Raw genomic sequence first — 13,344 nt, 5'->3', positions numbered from 1 at the left:
AATTCCCTACTGTTCACGATCTGTGGCTCACAATTCCTTACTGTTCACGATCTATGGCTCACAATTCCCCACTGTTCACGTTCTGTGGCTCACAATTGCCTACCGTTCACGATCTGTGGCTCACAATTCCCCACTGTTCACGAGCTGTGGCTCACAATCCCTTACTCTTCACGAACTATGACTCACAATTCCCTACTGCTCATGATCTATGGCTCACAATTCCATACTGCTCACGATCTGTGGCTCACAATTCCCCACTGTTCATGATCTGTGGCTCACAATTCCGTGCTGTTCACGGTTTGTGGCTCACAATTCCCTACTGTTCACGATCTGTGTCTCACAATTCCCTACTGTTCACGATCTGTGGCTCACAATTCCCTCCTGTTCACGATCTGTGTTTCACAATTCCCTACTGTTAACGATCTGTGGCTCACAATTCCCTACTGTTCATGACATGTGGCTCAACATTCTCTACAGTTCACGATATGTGGCTCACAATTCCTCACTGCTCACGATCTGTGTCCCACAATTCCCTACTGTTCGCGATCTGTGTCTCACAATTCCCCACTGTTCACGATCTGTGGCTCACAATTCCCTACTGTTCACGATCTGTGTCTCACAATTCCCTACTGTTCACGATCTGTGTCTCACAATTCCCTACTGTTCACGATCTGTGGCTCACAATTCACTACTGTTCACGAACTGTGGCTCACAATTCCCTACTGTTCACGATCTGTGGCTCTACATTCTCTACTGTTCACAATCTGTGGCTCACAATTCACTACTGTTCACGATCTGTGGCTCACAATTCTCCACTGTTCACGATCTGTGGCTCACAATTCCCTACTGTTCACGATATGTGGCTCACAATTCCCTACTGTTCACGATATGTGGATGACAATTATCTACTGTTCACGATATGTGACTCACAATTCCCTACTGTTCACGATCTGTGGCTCACTATTCCCTACTGTTCACTATATGTGGCTCAACATTCTCTACTGCTCATGATCTGTTGCTCACAATTCCCTACTGTACACGGTTTGTTGCTCACAATTCCCTACTGTTCACGATCTGTGGCTCTACATTCTCTACTGTTCACAATCTGTGGCTCACAATTCACTACTGTTCACGATCTGTGGCTCACAATTCTCCACTGTTCACGATCTGTGGCTCAACATTCACTACAGTTCACGAGCTGTGGCTCAACATTCTTCACTGTTCACGAGCTGTGGCTCAACATTCTCCACTGTTCACGATCTGTGGCTCAACATTCACTGCTGTTCACGATCTGTGGCTCACAATTCTCCACTGTTCACGATCTGTAGCTCACAATCCCCTACTCACAATATGTGGCTCAAAATTGCCTACTGTTCACGATCTGTGGCTCACAATTCCCTACCGTTCACTATCTGTGGTTGACAATTCCCTACAGTTCACGATATGTGGCTCACAATTCCCTACTGTTCACGATATGTGGATGACAATTATCTACTGTTCATGATATGTGACTCACAATTCCCTACTGTTCACGATCTGTGGCCCAAAATTCCCTACTGTTCACGATCTGTGGCTCACAATTCCCTACCGTTCACTATCTGTGGTTGACAATTCCCTACTGTTTACGATCTGTGGCCCACAATTCCCCACTGTTCACGATCTGTGGCTCACAATTCCCTTCTGTTCACGATCTGTGGCTCACAATTGCCTACTCAAGAAATGTGGCTCACAATTTCTTACTCACGATATGTGGGTCACAATTTCTTACTCACGATATGTGGATGACAATTCTATACTGTTCGCAATCTGTGGCTCACAATTCACTACTGTTCACGATCTGTGGCTCACAATTCTCCACTGTTCACGATCTGTGGCTCAACATTCACTACTGTCCTCGATCTGTGTCTCACAATTCCCTACTGTTCACGATCTATGGCTCACAATTCCTTACTGTTCACGATCTATGGCTCACAATTCCCCACTGTTCACGTTCTGTGGCTCACAATTGCCTACCGTTCACGATCTGTGGCTCACAATTCCCCACTGTTCACGAGCTGTGGCTCACAATCCCTTACTCTTCACGAACTATGACTCACAATTCCCTACTGCTCATGATCTATGGCTCACAATTCCATACTGCTCACGATCTGTGGCTCACAATTCCCCACTGTTCATGATCTGTGGCTCACAATTCCGTGCTGTTCACGGTTTGTGGCTCACAATTCCCTACTGTTCACGATCTGTGTCTCACAATTCCCTACTGTTCACGATCTGTGGCTCACAATTCCCTCCTGTTCACGATCTGTGTTTCACAATTCCCTACTGTTAACGATCTGTGGCTCACAATTCCCTACTGTTCATGACATGTGGCTCAACATTCTCTACAGTTCACGATATGTGGCTCACAATTCCTCACTGCTCACGATCTGTGTCCCACAATTCCCTACTGTTCGCGATCTGTGTCTCACAATTCCCCACTGTTCACGATCTGTGGCTCACAATTCCCTACTGTTCACGATCTGTGTCTCACAATTCCCTACTGTTCACGATCTGTGTCTCACAATTCCCTACTGTTCACGATCTGTGGCTCACAATTCACTACTGTTCACGAACTGTGGCTCACAATTCCCTACTGTTCACGATCTGTGGCTCTACATTCTCTACTGTTCACAATCTGTGGCTCACAATTCACTACTGTTCACGATCTGTGGCTCACAATTCTCCACTGTTCACGATCTGTGGCTCACAATTCCCTACTGTTCACGATATGTGGCTCACAATTCCCTACTGTTCACGATATGTGGATGACAATTATCTACTGTTCACGATATGTGACTCACAATTCCCTACTGTTCACGATCTGTGGCTCACTATTCCCTACTGTTCACTATATGTGGCTCAACATTCTCTACTGCTCATGATCTGTTGCTCACAATTCCCTACTGTACACGGTTTGTTGCTCACAATTCCCTACTGTTCACGATCTGTGGCTCTACATTCTCTACTGTTCACAATCTGTGGCTCACAATTCACTACTGTTCACGATCTGTGGCTCACAATTCTCCACTGTTCACGATCTGTGGCTCAACATTCACTACAGTTCACGAGCTGTGGCTCAACATTCTTCACTGTTCACGAGCTGTGGCTCAACATTCTCCACTGTTCACGATCTGTGGCTCAACATTCACTGCTGTTCACGATCTGTGGCTCACAATTCTCCACTGTTCACGATCTGTAGCTCACAATCCCCTACTCACAATATGTGGCTCAAAATTGCCTACTGTTCACGATCTGTGGCTCACAATTCCCTACCGTTCACTATCTGTGGTTGACAATTCCCTACAGTTCACGATATGTGGCTCACAATTCCCTACTGTTCACGATATGTGGATGACAATTATCTACTGTTCATGATATGTGACTCACAATTCCCTACTGTTCACGATCTGTGGCCCAAAATTCCCTACTGTTCACGATCTGTGGCTCACAATTCCCTACCGTTCACTATCTGTGGTTGACAATTCCCTACTGTTTACGATCTGTGGCCCACAATTCCCCACTGTTCACGATCTGTGGCTCACAATTCCCTTCTGTTCACGATCTGTGGCTCACAATTGCCTACTCAAGAAATGTGGCTCACAATTCCTTACTCACGATATGTGGGTCACAATTTCTTACTCACGATATGTGGATGACAATTCCATACTGTTCACAATCTGTGGCTCACAATTCACTACTGTCCTCGATCTGTGTCTCACAATTCCCTACTGTTCACGATCTGTGGCTCACAATTCCCCACTGTTCACGGTATGTGGCTCACAATTCCCTACTAATCACGATCAGTGGCTTAGCATTCTCTACTGCTCACAATCTGTGGCTCAAAATTCCCCACTGTTTACGATCTGTGTCTCACAATTCCATGCTGTTCACGATATGTGGCTCAACATTCTCTACTGTTCATGATATGTGGCTCACAATTCCTCACTGCTCGTGATCTGTGTCTCACAATTCCCTACTGTTCACGATCTGTGTCTCACAATTCCCCACTGTACACGATCTGTGGCTCACAATCCCCTGCTCACGATATTTTTACGTTCTGTGGCTCACAATTGCCTACTGTTCACGATCTGTGGCTCACAATTCCCCACTGTTCACGAGCTGTGGCTCACAATCCCTTACTCTTCACGAACTATGACTCACAATTCCCTACTGCTCATGATCTGTGGCTCACAATTCCATACTGCTCACGATCTATGGCTCACAATTCCCTACTGCTCACGATCTGTGGCTCACAATTCCCCACTGTTCATGATCTATGGCTCACAATTTCCCACTGTTCACGATCTGTGGCTCACAATTCCCTACTGTTCACGATCTGTGTCTCACAATTCCCTACTGTTCACGAACTGTGGCTCACAATTCTCCACTGTTCACGATCTGTGTTTCACAATTCCCTACTGTTAACGATCTGTGGCTCACAATTTCCTACTGTTATATGACATGTGGCTCAACATTCTCTACAGTTCACGATATGTGGCTCACAATTCCTCACTGCTCACGATCTGTGTCCCACAATTCCCTACTGTTCGCGATCTGAGTCTCACAATTTCCCACTGTTCACGATCTGTGGCTCACAATTCCCTACTGTTCACGATCTGTGTCTCACAATTCCCTACTGTTCACGAACTGTGGCTCACAATTCTCCACTGTTCACGATCTGTGGCTCACAATTCCCTACTGTTCACGATCTGTGTCTCACATTTCCCTACTGTTCACGGTTTGTTGCTCACAATTCCCTTCTGTTCAAGATCTGTGGCTCTACATTCTCTACTGTTCACGATCTGTGGCTCACAATCTCCTACTCACGATATGTGGCTCACAATTCCTTACTCACAAAATGTAGCTCACAATTCCTCACTCACGATATGTGGATGACAATTCCCTACAGTTCACGATCTGTGGCTCAACATTCTCTACAGTTCACAATCTGTGGCTCACAATTCACTAATGTTCACGATCTGTGGCTCAACATTCACTACTGTTCACGAGCAGTGGCTCAACATTCTCCACTGTTCACGAGCTGTGGCTCAACATTCTCCACTGTTCACGATCTGTGGCTCAACATTCACTGCTGTTTACGATCTGTGGCTCACAATTCTCCACTGTTCACGATCTGTAGCTCACAATCCCCTACTCACGATATGTGTCTCAAAATTCCCTACTGCTCACGATCTGTGGCTCACAATTCCCTACCATTCACTATCTGTGGTTGACAATTCCCTACTGTTCACGATATGTGGCTCACAATTCCCTACTGCTCACAATATGTGGATGACAATTATCTACTGTTCACGATATGTGACTCACAATCCCCCACTGCTCACGAACTGTGGCTCACAATTCCCTACTGTTTACGATCTGTGGCTGACAATTCTTTACTGTTCACGAACTGTGGCTAACAACACTCTACTGTTCACGATCTGTGGATCACAATTCACTACTGTTCACGAACTGTGGCTCACAACTCCCTACTTTCACGATCTGTGGCTCACAATTCCCCACTGTTCACGATCTGTGTCTCACAATTCCCTACTGTTCACGATATGTGACTCATAATTCCCTACTGTTCACGATGTGTGGCTCACAATCTCCTACTCACAATATGTGGCTCACAATTCCTTACTCACGATATGTGGGTCACAATTTCTCACTCACGATATGTGGATGACAATTCCCTACTGTTCACAATCTGTGGCTCATTATTCCTTACTGTTCATGATCTATGGCTTACAATTGCCTACTGCTCACGATCTGTGGCTCACTATTTCCTACTGTTCACGATATATGGCTCAACATTCTCTACCGTTCATGATCTGCGGCTCACAATTCCCTACTGTTCACGGTTTGTGGCTCACAATTGCCTACTGTTCACGATCTGTGGCACTACATTCTCACGATATTTTCACGATCTGGGGCTCACAATTGCCTACTCCTCACGATCTGTGGCTCACTATTTCCTACTGTTCACGATATATGGCTCAACATTCTCTACCGTTCATGATCTGCGGCTCACAATTCCCTACTGTTCACGGTTTGTGGCTCAACATTCTCTACTCACGATATTTTCACGATCTGTGGCTCACAATTGCCTACTGCTCACGATCTGTGGCTCACTATTTCCTACTGTTCACGATCTGTGGCTCACAATTTCCTACTGCTCACGATCTGTGTCTCACAATTCCCTACTGTTTACGATCTGTGGCTCACAATTCCCTACTGTTCACGGTTTGTGGCTCACAATTCCCTACTGTTCACGGTTTGTGGCTCACAATTGTCGACTGTTCACGATCTGTGGCTCTACATTCTCTACTGTTCAGAATCTGTGGCTCAAATTTCCCCACTGTTCAAGATCTGTGTCTCACAATTCCTTACTGCTCACGATCTGTGGCTCACAATTCCTTACTGTTCACGATATGTGGCTCTACATTCTCGGCTGTTCACGGTTTGTGGCTCACAATTCCCTACTGTTCACGGTTTGTGGCTCACAATTCCCTACTGTTCACGATATGTGGCTCTACATTCTCTACTGTTCACAATATGTGGCTCAAAATTCCCCACTGTTCACGATCTGTGTCTCACAATTCCCTACTTTTCACGATCTGTGGCTCACAATTCCCTACTGTTCACGACATGTGGCTCAACATTCCCTACTGTTCACGATCTGTGGCTCACAATTCCCTACTGTTCACGATCTGTGTCTCACAATTCCCTACTGTTCACGATCTGTGGCTCACAATTTCCTACTGCTCACGATCTGTGTCTCACAATTCCCTACTGTTCACGATCTGTGGCTCACAATTCCCTACTGTTCACGATCTGTGGCTCACAATTCCCTACTGTTCACGATCTGTGGCTCACAATTTCCTACTGCTCACTATCGATGGCTCACAATTCTCTACTGCTCACGATCTGTGGCTCACAATTCCCCATTGCTCACAATATGCGGATCACATTCTCCTACTAACTGTACCACTGATTGTTTTCCAGACACATTGGATGTACACAGCTACGTATTTGATTATTATCAATATGACATGGAGGCGTATTTCTACTCTAACAAATTAGAGGACAGCAGCTAGCTGGAAACCATAACACTCATAAAACGGAGAAATACATATGTGGGTATTCTTTTCATGAAATCCTATAATCCCCTACCTTATTCACACTTGCAACAAATCTGAACTATGTCAACACATGCTACATGAGTTAAATAAATGCGTCAACGCACATGTTCTTATTACTGCGTATAGGTGTATGTGAAGAGTACATTCATATTGGGATATACACTGTACGTAGTGAATAATATAATGTTATATAGGTGTATGTGAAGAGTACATCCATATTAAGATATACATTGTATGTAATGAATAATGTAAATGTTATATAGGTGTATGTGAAAAGTGCATCCATATTAAGATATACATTGTATGTAATGAATAATATAAAAGTTATATAGGTGTATATGAAGAGTACATCTATATTAATATATACACTGTATGTAATGAATAATATAAATGTTATAATGTTATATAGGTGTATGTGAAGAGTACATCCATATTAAGATATACATTGTATGTAATGAATAATATAAATGTTATAATGTTATATAGGTCTATGTGAAGAGTACATCCATAATAAGATATACATTGTATGTAATGAATAATATAAATGTTATAATGTTATATAGGTGTATGTGAAGAGTACATCCATAATAAGATATACATTGTATGTAATGAATAATATAAATGTTATAATGTTATATAGGTGTATGTGAAGAGTACATCCATAATAAGATATACATTGTATGTAATGAATAATATAAATGTTATAATGTTATATAGGTGTATGTGAAGAGTACATCCATAATAAGATATACATTGTATGTAATGAATAATATAAATGTTATAATGTTATATAGGTGTATGTGAAGAGTACATCCATAATAAGATATACATTGTATGTAATGAATAATATAAATGTTATAATGTTATATAGGTCTATGTGAAGAGTACATCCATAATAAGATATACATTGTATGTAATGATTAATGTAAATGTTATAATGTTATATAGGTCTATGTGAAGAGTACATCCATAATAAGATATACATTGTATGTAATGAATAATATAAATGTTATAATGTTATATAGGTGTATGTGAAGAGTACATCCATAATAAGATATACATTGTATGTAATGAATAATATAAATGTTATAATGTTATATAGGTCTATGTGAAGAGTACATCCATAATAAGATATACATTGTATGTAATGATTAATGTAAATGTTATAATGTTATATAGGTGTATGTGAAGAGTACATCCATATTAAGATATACATTGTATGTAATGAATAATGTAAATGTTATATAGGTGTATGTGAAGAGTACATCCATATTAAGATATACATTGTATGTAATGAATAATGTAAATGTTATATAGGTGTATGTGAAGAGTACATCTATATTAAGATATACATTGTATGTAGTGAACAATGTAAATGTTATATAGGTGTATGTGAAGAGTACATCCATATTAAGATATACATTGTATGTAATGATTAATGTAAATGTTATATAGGTGTATGTGAAGAGTACATCCATATTAAGATATACATTGTATGTAATGAATAATATAAATGTTATAATGTTATATAGGTGTATGTGAAGAGTACATCTATATTAAGATATACATTGTATGTAGTGAATAATGTAAATGTTATATAGGTGTATGTGAAGAGTACATCCATATTAAGATATACACTGTATGTAATGAATAATATAAATGTTATAATGTTATATAGGTGCATGTGAAAAGTACATCCATATTAAGATATACATTGTATGTAATGAATAATATAAATGTTATAATGTTATATAGGTGCATGTGAAGAGTACATCCATATTAAGATATACACTGTATGTAGTGAATAATATAAATGTTATAATGTTATATAGGTGTATGTGAAGAGTACATCCATATTAAAATATACATTGTATGTAATGAATAATATAAATGTTATAATGTTATATAGGTGTATGTGAAGAGTACATCCGTATTAAGATATACACTGTATGTAGTGAATAATGTAAATGTTATATGGGTTTATGTGATGTTTCGTCCGGATTGGAATATACATCACCACAGTTCATAAATCATTGTCAATTATGTATAATACAATGCTGTATTTTATTTTACAATACTATTATGTCTACAGGCTGTTGTTGTTGCAATGGACGCACATTTTTATCGTTAACATATGGTCCGTTTGAAATGAATCAATTATGAAAACTGTTCACTATCACCATACTGTACGCCGTGACCTTTACTGACCTTGACGTGTTTTTGTTCACTACATTCGCTGAATAATCGTTGACTCACTGTTCACGCAATGACTTTACATACATTATGTAGATATAATCCATTATAAGCTTTGGAACGCACCCAAATACAGACTTCCTAATCAAATCAAGTGGATGATTATTAAAGGCGCCCTTTAGCAGTTGCCATAGCAACAACATAAATAGAACGTGGTCTCTTCTTATCCGCCGATATCCGTATTTGTCAATTTTTATGACGGGATATTTCAGCATTCTTGGAAAGCTACCTATATATCTTAAACAATTAATTTCAAAATAATCCGCCATCAGCGATATTCAGGTCGTGTTCAACGACCTTCTCTTATCATATGTTGACATGGGCACGTACATTAAAAGGTAGTGGCTGGTCGAATGAACGTCAACAAATGACGCTTTCACTGTTATTGCACATTAACTAATAGAGGTGTACTCAGTCGTTGACAATAGATTTTGTATAATCGATAATCATCCGACGTGAATACATTAGTGTGTACAGCTTGTCGTGGCACGTATATCGCATCATTAAATCAAATTAAAATATTAAATATTGAGACAGAATATTCACGATCTTATGCAAATGACTTAAATTGTGCAAGAAATGCCTTTCCATTCGAGGTGCTATCTATACAGTATGTGTTTATAATGCTTACGGTCAGTGTTATTTGGTGAGGTTAATGGTGATCACAATTACGTCTCCGGAGAGCCATGTTCATTCACTTACGACAGCCAGCTGCGCAAAATAAACCAACTTATTGTAATTAAAATTAGCAATATAAGTTACGAAGTAATTTAATTCATACGACCCACTGTGATCTAGTACCAGCATGATTTTATTACAAGTCTCATTATAATATAAATGCCCTTAATTTGCTCATATATTGAATGTGTTATATGAAGGCAGGGGTACACTGGGTAATGCCTAACATGAAAGGTCGAATTCAAGATTCAGTGCTTCGAATAAATTAATAAATAATTCACTAATTGTTTAATGACTTGTCATGTGTGATTGCAGAATTCAGATACAATTGATGTAAGAGGGTTTTATTGCGCTTATATCCTGTGGCCGTAACAATTTTATTATTACAACGAATTTATCGTTCTGATTATTCGGCTCATTAAATGTCTCAATCAGACGTATATTCCAATGTATATGTGATATGAATAGAAATAATGTAAACTTTATAAATTGTATGCATGTTTGTGTGTGGGAGAGAAAAGGAGAAAAGAGGTGTACTTACTTTCGTCAAATAAATGTTTTTAACGTACGTGTAGAAGTCATTATCCTGAGAGAAAGGTCATTATATTATTGATAGTGTGTATGCAACCATTCATGCAGTACCACTGCAAAATACAAACATTCAACATGTGCGACCGATTTTAATGTACCTGAATTAGTCTCATTGGTGGATTTACTCATTTTGTTTGGATTGTTTTATATTTGAGAACATGAATGTTTTATCATTATTCCTGAAACCGTATGTTCCAATACCGAATCTTTCAAAATATTAGTAAGTGATTTTTTTTCAATCGTATGACATGCAAAACAGTATTGCTGTTTGCGTATTGCAGAAAAAAGTGATACTTTGTATGCACTCGATTATGCATTGTGTAAATATCTTAAGATGTCAATTTGTATCAGACTGACAGTGTTCACTGAAGCAACATAAAATTAAATGCTGTAAAGTTGTGTACAAGTAATTCGCTGTCATTGCTCATTCCATCGAATTCATCAACTTAACTAATCCACCTTTCTGAAGATTCTAATACGGCAATCCATTACTGGGATGACGTATCGCCTCGTTAAATATACTCATTTGTATGGGAACCGCCGTATAGAGTTTCCGGGTTGTAATCCTACACGATTATATGTTCCAACGAAACTAAACGGCTTTACATGTATTCATGATAGATGCAGATACTATATATTTGATGCATGGCGGCCGGTAGTAAAATAATGGCTAGCGAGCCTCTACTATATTTGACAATTAATTCAAAATCTAGTAGGGTTTTAATTTTTAAAATTTCCGAAAATTTATTATGTAGAGCATATATCCGATAATATTGGGCTATGTGAAGAGATGTTGGAATGCGAAAAATATAGAAATTCTAGAAAAACCTTTAATTTGACTTCCATCCTTGAACGTTTAATGCCAAAGATGTCCAAGCAAAGTATTCCTCATTGATTACCATGTACCTTCCATTCGTATTGGTTGAAATGTTTAGTCAAATAATAATATTGCTGTACAAAAAAGCATACCCACATATCTTCAATACTTGATGTATTTCTAAAAACATTATTTTTTTGAAAGTAAACATTAAATTCATATTCGCATTTGACCGTATAAGATTTATTATAATACTTTAATAAAATTGACTTTAGGAAATTTACTATATGTAGTAATCATATACCTAACACATTCATATAAGAAATTTTATTAAAATTTAAATATTGAAAGTAACGATTATCTCACTACGCCGTCGGGATGAGTTTATTAGTAATGACAGAAACATACTAAAACATTTCGTATGCCTGTAATTCCTGAAAATAATGTATTTCTATAGGACGTCTTCAGTATTACTATAGGATGTCTTCAGTATTATTATAGGATGACTTCATTATTACTATAGGATTTCTTCAGTAATCCTATAGGAAAGGGCCTCACTACTAACGAATCCTATAGACATATGTTTTCTTATAGGAATTATATAGGACTGGTTCTTATAGAAATCCTTTCAGACTCAGTAATTTTGGAATCCCATAGGAGGACATTTGTATAATGGGACACAACACATAAAGGTACAACTGAATTAGATACACAGTACAGAAATAATATCAGTCACTCATCGGAGACACTGCAAATATATCACATACATAGATACAACACGACATAGAGACATGTCATAAACATACCATCGAAGTAGTGCTCACATGGTACCATATCACAACATAAAGTCGGCCTATAGCTTCTCGAGCAATAACATTGATATGTGGCAGATACACTAATAAGCCCAATTAACTAGTTAATTAACTTGATTGATAAAAAATATACTATTTCATAATAAATATATCCAATTAATAAAACATAATACAATTGATATATAATATATAATAGAATTTGTTTTGAAAAATGTAAAAGATATCACTGTTTTAACACAAATACTCTTTGTATAAAGCTATAAAGCAATTTCAAATCTTCAGGAGTTCTTGCAAAATGCTACATGTATATTTGCGTCTGCTTCAATTTGGTTTGAACTAGTATGAAAACGAACGAGGACAGCATCAAGTATGCCAAGTCGCGATAAGATTGAACCTATGCTGCTGTTGACTCCAATACTGAAATTGAGTTACCAAAGTAATTGGAAATCCCTAACAATTCACGTTTCCGAATATAGCAGCGCTATAGTGCTTGACAACTGACTGGCAAATCGAAATTGACAATCCTAATATAATACTTTAAATTAATGGGCGTTTCTCGTCACATATTTACATTCTCCGAGTGGACAATAATGCACGTGTGTACGCATGCGTATATGTAACATCTACAGAATTACTTCTATCAGCATGTAACCACTTTGTATTTGGTGAACACATTTATTCAAAAAATGTAATTTAATGAATCAAAGGAGAACAAGAAAACTCTAGTCATTATGAGCACTTCCGTATTGTAATACATTCTTGAGAGCTTCAGTAAATATACTTACGATAACGAATTGATCATCTAGTTGTGTGGCGGGTTATTGTGTAGTGTAAAGTATATTTACTGCATATTGACACTCGTCTAAATAGAAAGTAACACGGATGCTACATTCCGGGTGTATCGCAGTACATCGCAGAAAGATGGATTATACATGTATTTAAAGACTAAAGCTATCTCTCGATCGTAAACGTAACCAATAAAGGATTCTGATGTTATCTAGATCACTTA

At 38.5% G+C, this 13,344-nt stretch overlaps 1 protein-coding gene across 1 annotated transcript in view; it reads left to right on the top strand.

Annotated features, from left to right (window-relative positions):
- The window catches only part of LOC100371165 (short transient receptor potential channel 4-like), a 90,404-nt gene that overhangs the window by 26,241 nt on the left and 50,819 nt on the right, over nucleotides 1–13,344 (top strand). Inside the window, exon 2 of the mRNA XM_085497616.1 lies at nucleotides 7,048–7,178. The gene's annotated coding sequence lies outside the window, so the exon portion shown is untranslated. The remainder of the gene's footprint in view (nucleotides 1–7,047; nucleotides 7,179–13,344) is intronic.

This window comes from Saccoglossus kowalevskii, chromosome 4 (genome assembly GCF_978046115.1).
Source record: "Saccoglossus kowalevskii chromosome 4, keSacKowa6.1, whole genome shotgun sequence".
NCBI classification, from domain to species: domain Eukaryota; kingdom Metazoa; phylum Hemichordata; class Enteropneusta; family Harrimaniidae; genus Saccoglossus; species Saccoglossus kowalevskii.
This window is presented reverse-complemented; position numbering and strand designations above follow the sequence as displayed.